The sequence below is a fragment of the Octodon degus genome, unplaced genomic scaffold (assembly GCF_000260255.1).
Source record: "Octodon degus isolate 3935 unplaced genomic scaffold, OctDeg1.0 scaffold00083, whole genome shotgun sequence".
In the NCBI taxonomy this organism is placed as follows: Eukaryota; Metazoa; Chordata; class Mammalia; order Rodentia; family Octodontidae; genus Octodon; species Octodon degus.
This window is the reverse complement of record NW_004524659.1, coordinates 11,115,628-11,123,334: the sequence shown is the minus strand read 5'-3', so window position 1 is coordinate 11,123,334 and position 7,707 is coordinate 11,115,628. Positions and strand designations below refer to the sequence as shown.

General features: G+C 47.9%; 2 pseudogenes; one reads left to right on the top strand and one right to left on the bottom strand.

The window, feature by feature from the left end:
- Window positions 1-1,100: 1,100 nt before the first annotated feature.
- LOC101567378 lies at window positions 1,101-2,529 on the bottom strand (annotated as a pseudogene).
- A 3,427-nt stretch (window positions 2,530-5,956) lies between these two features.
- LOC101577466 lies at window positions 5,957-6,881 on the top strand (annotated as a pseudogene).
- Window positions 6,882-7,707: the final 826 nt, after the last annotated feature.

Sequence of the window (7,707 nt, the reverse complement as noted above, 5' to 3'; positions counted from 1 at the left end):
AAAAAAAAAAAGAAAGAAAGAAAGAAAGAAAGAAAGAAAGAAAGAAAGAAAGAAAGAAAGAAAGAAAGAAAGAAAGATGACGGTATGCCGTGTATCTGCAAGCCCTGTCCAGACATAGTATGTGTAAACAGTTCTGCTCTAGACCACTTTCTGGAGTCCACTAGGGAAACTTGGGGGTTTTGTTTTGCTTTTTGTAGAGTTTTTTGTTTTGTTTGTTTTTTATATTTCTTTTTTTTATAAGACTGTGTCACAATGTAGTTCAGACTGGTTGTAAACTCACTATGTAGCCCAGGTCGGCCTGGAACTTGCAGCAATCCTCCTGCCTCAGCCTCCCAAGTCCTAGGATTATGGTGTGCCCTAGCTCACCTGACTTCTTCAGCTCTTCTTTGCCTATAATTGAATACCTGCTCAACCCACTAGTCACTTCTGTATTATAGAATGAGACATTGTGCAGTTCTAGAATCACAAGAAAAGGCAAGAATGACTCCCAGACCAACAAAATCCATATGCCCGTGTTCAGCGCCTGTGTCTGTGGCCACAATGCTCAAGTGAAAAGCAGAAGGGGACACTGAAGGTGACAATGTCAAGGTGAAGGGTGAACTTTTCTAGAAAGATCCACAAGGCTGTCTGCTAAATCAGCTTCTCCAAAGCCAGAGCCCACACCTTCAAAGCCCCCTGCAAAGAAGGGAGAGAAGGTAGCTAAGGGGTAAAGGCTCAAGCTGATGCTGGAAGGACAGGATAGCTGTGCAGAAAATGCAGAGGCCCAGCCAGGCCTGCACAGAAGGCCTCAGAGGCTGGAGACACCTAGTGTAGTGTGCCCGTTTATTTTTTCTTTGTTTGTGTTTGTTTCTTTGCTTGGTTTTGGTGGGAAAACCAGGCTTCAATCTGGAAAAGATATTTGAATTGGTTTTTGGTGGAGGGCATGGGCAAGAAAGGGTATCTCAGGTGGTAATGTCCCCCTAAAAGTGGGCTGAATGCTCACCTGAGCCTCAGGGTGGCCTCTTGCTCTGAATCCTCCCATGTACAGCTGTCTCCCCATGCCATGGGATCTGGGGCAGCCTGGGGATAGGCGCAGGCTGAGAGAGGCTGCTGTGGTCCATTCACTTCGGCAGGACATCAGAGGTCTCAGAAACTAGTTTCCCATCGCGGGTGTCAATGTTCTTCACAACCACAGCAGACTTGCTGCGGGTGAAGCCAGAGCTTTGAAAACTCCCAAAGCCAGGGCTTGTGAGGCCCCCTTAGGGTGAGCTCACCACTCCTGCAGAGCCACTGGTTGTCTTCGGGTGGATGCTCAAGTTCTGCACCCCAGCCTCCAGCCATTCTCATCGCCCTACAGCAGCTTGCAGTGACGGTCTCGATATCCAGGGCCAGCTTGACGTTCATGAGCTCCTGGTACTCACGCAGCTCCCGGACCATTTCTCGATTGGCCTTCTGCAGTGAGGCCTCCAGCTGGGCCAGCTTTGCACTGGTGTCTGTAATAGCCATCTCCCCATGCTGCTCGGCATCAGCGATGGCAGCCTCCAGGGATGCTCTCTGGCCTTTGAGGGCCTCAATTTCTGCCTGCAGGTAGCTGATGCTGTGGTTCATCTTAGAGATCTTGAACTTTGTGCAGCCGAGGTCATCCCCGTGCTTCCCAGCGAGACTGTGCAACTCTTCATACTTGATCTGGTTCATGCTCTCAGGCTCAGCCTGGCTGCGGTTGGCGATCTCCTTGTACTGAGCCTTGGCCTTAGCAATGATGCTGTCCAGCTCCAGGGAGCAGCTGTTGTCCACGGACAGCACCACGGATGTGTCCGAGATCTGAGACTGCAGCTCATGGATCTCCTCTTCATACACCTGCCTGAGGAAGTTGATCTCGTCAGTCAGCCTTTCCAGGCATGATTTGAGCTCCACCTTGCTCATGTAAGCTTCATCCACATCCTTCTTGATGAGGATAAATTCATTCTCCATCTCTGTATGCTTGTTGATCTCCTCTGCATATTTATTCTTGAAGTCCCCCACCAGCCCCTGCTTGGTGACAAGCTACGCCTCTAGTTTCAGTTTCTCCTGACCCACTGTGCCCGCCTGCCGTCATAGGTTGTTGATGTAGCTTTCAAATATGTTGTCCATGTTACTCAGGACATCTGCTGCTGCTGTAGGCAGCTCCACTTGGTCTCCAGCATCTTTTTCTGTTGCTCTAGAAAACAAAACTTGTTGATGAAGGAACTTCATCATCGACGTGAACTTGTTGAGGTTCTTGATCTGCTCCTTCTCCTGAATACACACAGCCTGGATGTTGGGATCCACCTCCAGGTTCAAGGGGTTCAGCAGGCTCTGGTTCACCTGGACGGCCATATGCTCCCCACACTACCAGCCCCGTCATTGGCCCCGAGCGCCAGGCTGCCCCAGAAGCTGCCGCTGCTGCCTATTCAGAAGAAGTGGGAGGAGTTGATGTGGGAAGCAGGCCAAGTGGTGTATGAGAGGCTGCTGAAGGCCCTGGGAGCTGGAGGTGGGCACCTTGTAGGACTTCTGAGTCACCCTTATGGTCATGGTGGAGGTTGGAGAGGAGGCAGGTGAAATGACAATGGAGACTGGAGAAGGAGCCTGGTAGATACTTCTGAACAGTCCCATTTTTTGATATCTGTACTTCTGATGACTGTACAGTTCAAAGCATTATTTTTCTCAAGTTGCATAATAATGTAGAATTTTGCTTTAGTTGTTTAAGCTACATTTGAGTACACAGAACACTTCACAGTTTTTCAGAAGAAGGAGTATGTGTCCCAAATGCAGTGTCTTCAACACTGGACTAAAGTGGGGAAAGCAGCGTTCCTTGGTAGTTCTGAGAGACTTCCTCCTGGCTCCCAGGAGGAGGGATTCCCTGGCATGGATTCATGGGGCCACCTTGGCACAAATGCTGTGTGGGGTGGGACAACTCCTGGCTCCTTTTACACTCCCTCTCCTCTGCCCTCAGCACACACTTAACCCCTCCTAATCCCAGACACCTACTGGGACCTGACTCCTAAAAGTTGATGCTATCAGTGTGCTATTGGGAACTGTTAAAGCAAGAAATTGATCCTATGTGGGAGGGCAGGATGAGGCCTCACTGTCTAAAGCACTTAGGCTACCTCAGCGTTAAAAAACATCTAGCCTGGACAGCGTGAGCTGTTAGTCAGTAGACAACCTTGTCTTACAACTTTGTGAAGCATAAATAAAACATCACGCTCTTGTTCTGGTGGTTGTCTCCTCCACCTGGCAGATGGACTACCACCATACCCAGCAATTGTCTTCTTATCTATCTTTTCCTCATTACTTCACAGGTATAACAGATCACACTGAGAGAATAACGGATCCGTACAGAGTGTCAGGCAATCTGGACCTGCTCATGACTTTGAGATGGTGTCTTGCAAGAGGGATGATTTCCTTTTCTAGATTGTTGGTTTTCAGATTGATGATTCTGCCATCCTCATTTCATGTCCTGAAAGTCAGGGGCAGCTTGTAGCAAGTTGTTAAACAACATACTAAAGGTGAAATGTCAGCCCTTCCTCTACACTTTCACTCAATAAATAAATAAATAAATAAATAAATAAATAAATAAATAAACTTCCCCTCTTCCATCAAATGGAGACTCCACTGGATTGTGCAGTGGGTTTCTCAGTTTTGGTCATCCATCCAAGAAGCGAGTTCGAAAGTTGTTGTATACTATTAAGGACTTGGTGGCCATGTTCCCCCTGAAATACTGTGCTTTTGTACTGTGAAAAATGGTGCATTTGAGATCAACCCAACAGGCTTTTCTGTTAGGAACCAGGCTGGTTTATTCCATCTGGGCCCAGAGGGGCTGAGCTGGGGGAAAATGTCAACTCTCAGCCAGGGCAGAGGTAGAGTTTTATAGGACTTGGGAGGGGAGCTGCTATCCTCAGGAATTTGGGGGATTCAGTGGACGTGGTCAAGTGTCTCGGGAAGGTCGGTGCAGCAGTGCAAATATCACGGACTCTTCAGTGGCCAGGAGCTTGTGCATCTCATCCGGGTCTTTTCTCCATAGCCTCCTGCTTTATGCACTGAGGACAGCGTGGCCCCACAGTGGTTTTATGCTGTTTACTGAGAAAGGTATTTTGCTGAAAGGCTCTCCCCGGGGTCAAGCATGATATTTATGCAAAGTATTAATAAAGCTGAATACAGTGTGTCTTGGGGAAAAAGCCAACCAAATCTTTAAGCTACACTTCTCATAATTTCATCTTTTGACTGCACTCTTTGTCAATTTTTTTTAAGTCTATTCCCTTCTTTCTCCACTCGGTTGTTTTAAATCAAGCCCAGACAGGTAGGTGATTTCCTACCAAGAGATAAAGAATCTCTCCTCCCTTTGACATGTAACCACGAGGGCTGGCCTGATACCTCAGTGGACTAAAGCGCCTGCTTAGGCAGAGGGAAGAAGCCGGATTCCATCCCTGGCCCTCCATGCTGGCACCGCCGCCAGCGTGCGCTGAGCCAGCCATTGAGATTGGATATGGTGGGGCATGCCTGTAATCCCAAATCTCGGGAGGCTGAAAACAGGAGAATCATTGGGAGTCCGATCTATGTAGTGAGACCCTGTAGACCCTCTCCTAAACACAGAAAAAAATTTAAAATAAATAAATAAATAAAATGTAACCACAATACCATTGGAATATTTGAGGAACTCTTGGTGTCTCAACATATAGTTTTACTTTATGACTTCTTTTCCCAAGGGACAGTTGCTAGCTCTGTGATGCTGCTGGTCACAGTACCCTGAGACCAAGGCATCTCTGCACACCCCAAGATAGAGTGTGACAAAGCTGGCTGGAAGTAGGGGGGATCTATTGCAAAACCCCCGAATGCAGGTGCAGCACAGTTCCCAAGGCCCTGTGTGAGGACTTCTGAGAATTCCCATGGGCTTTCTGTTTCCAACAGATGTCGGACCTGACCCCACCTGAGGGGATGATGCCAAAAGGACAGGGCACACTGTGTGCCACTGTATTCCCCCTTGCCTGGGGGCCCACCCTCAGACTATAGGGTACATACTCCTTCTCCTGCTTTTACTTGGCCCAAACTGGGTCAGCGGAGCCTGTTTCTTCTCCTACCTTTAAGAAACCTTTGCTACCTTTTGAGCTTGTCTGGGCCAGTTCATTGCTCAGGGCAGGGAGGACCTAGAAACCGTCTCCAGAAGAGCTTCCCAATATCTGGAAACACCCCCATATCATAGCTGCTCTCTGGTGTGCTTGAATATTCTGGAGGGTGCTCTTGTGGCTGTAGATAGAGCGCCTTCCTCGGGGAGGAGGCTCCCCTGCTCCCTTTGCCTCCTTGACCCACCTCGTTCTTTCTTTCCAAAGCCAGCTTCATCATCTCCACCTGATGGTCCAGTGTTATTACCATCATTTTATTTTTTGTCATGCTGGAGTTAGAACCCAGGGCCTCACTAAACACAGGCATTGTATTGCTGAGCTGCCCCCAGCCTTGGGCTAATATGTTGATTTTTAAAGCCTGTTATTTTTCTATGCTCCATCTGAAGTGACAGTGTCACAAGACCCACAGCTGGTACTTTAAGGTGAAGTGCTTTTCTGAATTGGAGGATGCATCCACCTATTTTCTGGTACTATAACAAAATGCCTGAGGACGGGAAAGTGTATTTTTTAAAAAAGAGATCATTTTGGCATCTCTGACATAGGTTAAATTTTCACCCTTTCAATACTGTGCTGTGGGCATTAAATTTCAACACATTGGTAAGCCAACAACTGTTAAAACAGAAATAAGGAAAAAAAAAAGGCTCAGATCTGAGATTCTGGAGTGGCCTCTCTGCTCTGCGTCTCGTTGGTTCCGGAGGTCGCTGAGGCTGTAGGAAACTCTGTCTCCCAGCGCGAGGCACTAAAGCCCTTCTGCTGAGGGGCTTTGTGCAGGCTTCCAGCGCAGCGCCTCCTCTGGATTGCCCCGAAACACGGTGGTACTGTTTGTGCCACAGCAGGATGCCCGGGTGGTGGAGCAAATGGGACGGTTCCACCAGATCCTGGAGTCTAGATTGAACATCCTCATTCCTGAGTTAGACCGGATCCGATATGCGCAGTCTCAAAGAAATTGTCATCAACGTGCCTGAACAGTCCGCCGTGATTCTTGATAATGTAACTCTGCAAATTGATGGTGTCCTTTACCTGCGCATCACCGACCCTTACAAGGCAAGCTGTGGTGTAGAGGATCCTGAGTATGCTGTCACCCAGCTAGGTCAGGCAACTATGAGATCAGAGCTTGGCAAACTCTCCCTGGACAAAGTCGTCCAGGAGCGGGAATCCCTAAATGCCAGCATTGTGGATGCCATCAGCCAGGCTGCCAACTGCTAGGGCATCTGATGCCCGTTATGAGATCAAGGATATCCATGTGCCACCCCAGGTGGAAGGGTCCATGCAGATGCAGGTGGAGAGAGAAGGAAACGTGCTACAGTTTTAGAGTCTGAAGGAACTTGAGAGTCAGCTATCAATGTGGCAGAGGGGAAGAAACAGGCCCAGATCCTGGCTTCTGAGGCAGAAAAGGCTGAACAAATACATCAGGCAGCAGGAGAGGCCAGTGCAGTGCTGGCCAAGGCAAAGGCGAAGGCTGAAGCTATTCGCGTCATGGCTGCAGCTCTGACGCAACATAATGGAGATGCGGCAGCTTCACTGACTGTGGCTGAGCAGTCTGTCAGCGCATTCTCGAAACTGGCCAAGAACTCCAACATGGTCCTATTGCCTTCCAATCCTGGTGATGCTACCAGTGTGGTGGCTCGAGCCGTGGGTGTGTATGGGGCCCTCAGCAAAGCCCCGGTGCCACAGGCGCAGAGCTGGGTCTCCAGCGGGAGCAGCAGAGATGTCAAGGGTACAAATGCAAATCTTGAAGAGGAAATTGATCGAGTCAAGCTGAGTTAGGGGAGCTGGAGTTGGCCAGGGAGTCTGGGGTCAGGGAAGCAGCACACTCAGAGTCTGGCTGAGCTTCCCTACAAAGATTATGATTTTTATTTGTTTATTTGAACTTCTTAATCATGTAATAAACTCACTAGTGGCAAACCAGAAAAAAAAGAAAGAAAGAAAGAAATCTGAAATTAAGAGTTTATTGAGGCTTTCTCCATTCTAGCCACCTGTCAGGTGTTTGGTGCTGGGAGTCTTGGACTGTGAAAACTTGAGTGAGCCTTTGCAATGTTGCATCTCTTTCCATGCAGAGGGAAACATGAAGCACTTTTGGAGCCTTCCACGGTGACCCTCAAGGAAGGGCCAATTTGTTTTCTACATGTCATTAGTCCTTCTTTAATTCTTCCTTGTCCTGAAGTGCATTTATCTTCCTGGGCAGCACACCCTGGTTTTAATCATTGCTTGAAAAATGAGAATACAGCTAGAGTGTTCAGGGGCTGCAAGCTTCTCTTTTGCTTCCCTATCACCCTTTGGATCCCCCAAGGAGATGGAGGATGTGTCTTTTTGGTGCCCTTTACAGGGCATGACTGTGACCTGCTTGGGAAGATGGGCTGCCCCTAGGAGGTGTAGAACTTCCTGCCTGTGCTTTATTTTTTTTTTAAAGTTATGGATGCAAGATTTATTTTTATATTTCTTAAAGAATACAAAATAGTGATTGATAAAAACAGCATTAGAAACGATACAAAATTTCAGTGAACAAAGTAGTAGGAATTCAATAATTGTTGTTGTATTACATGATGCTATCTTCAAAGTTGTTGCTCGGGTTACCAGATATAAACATGCAAGA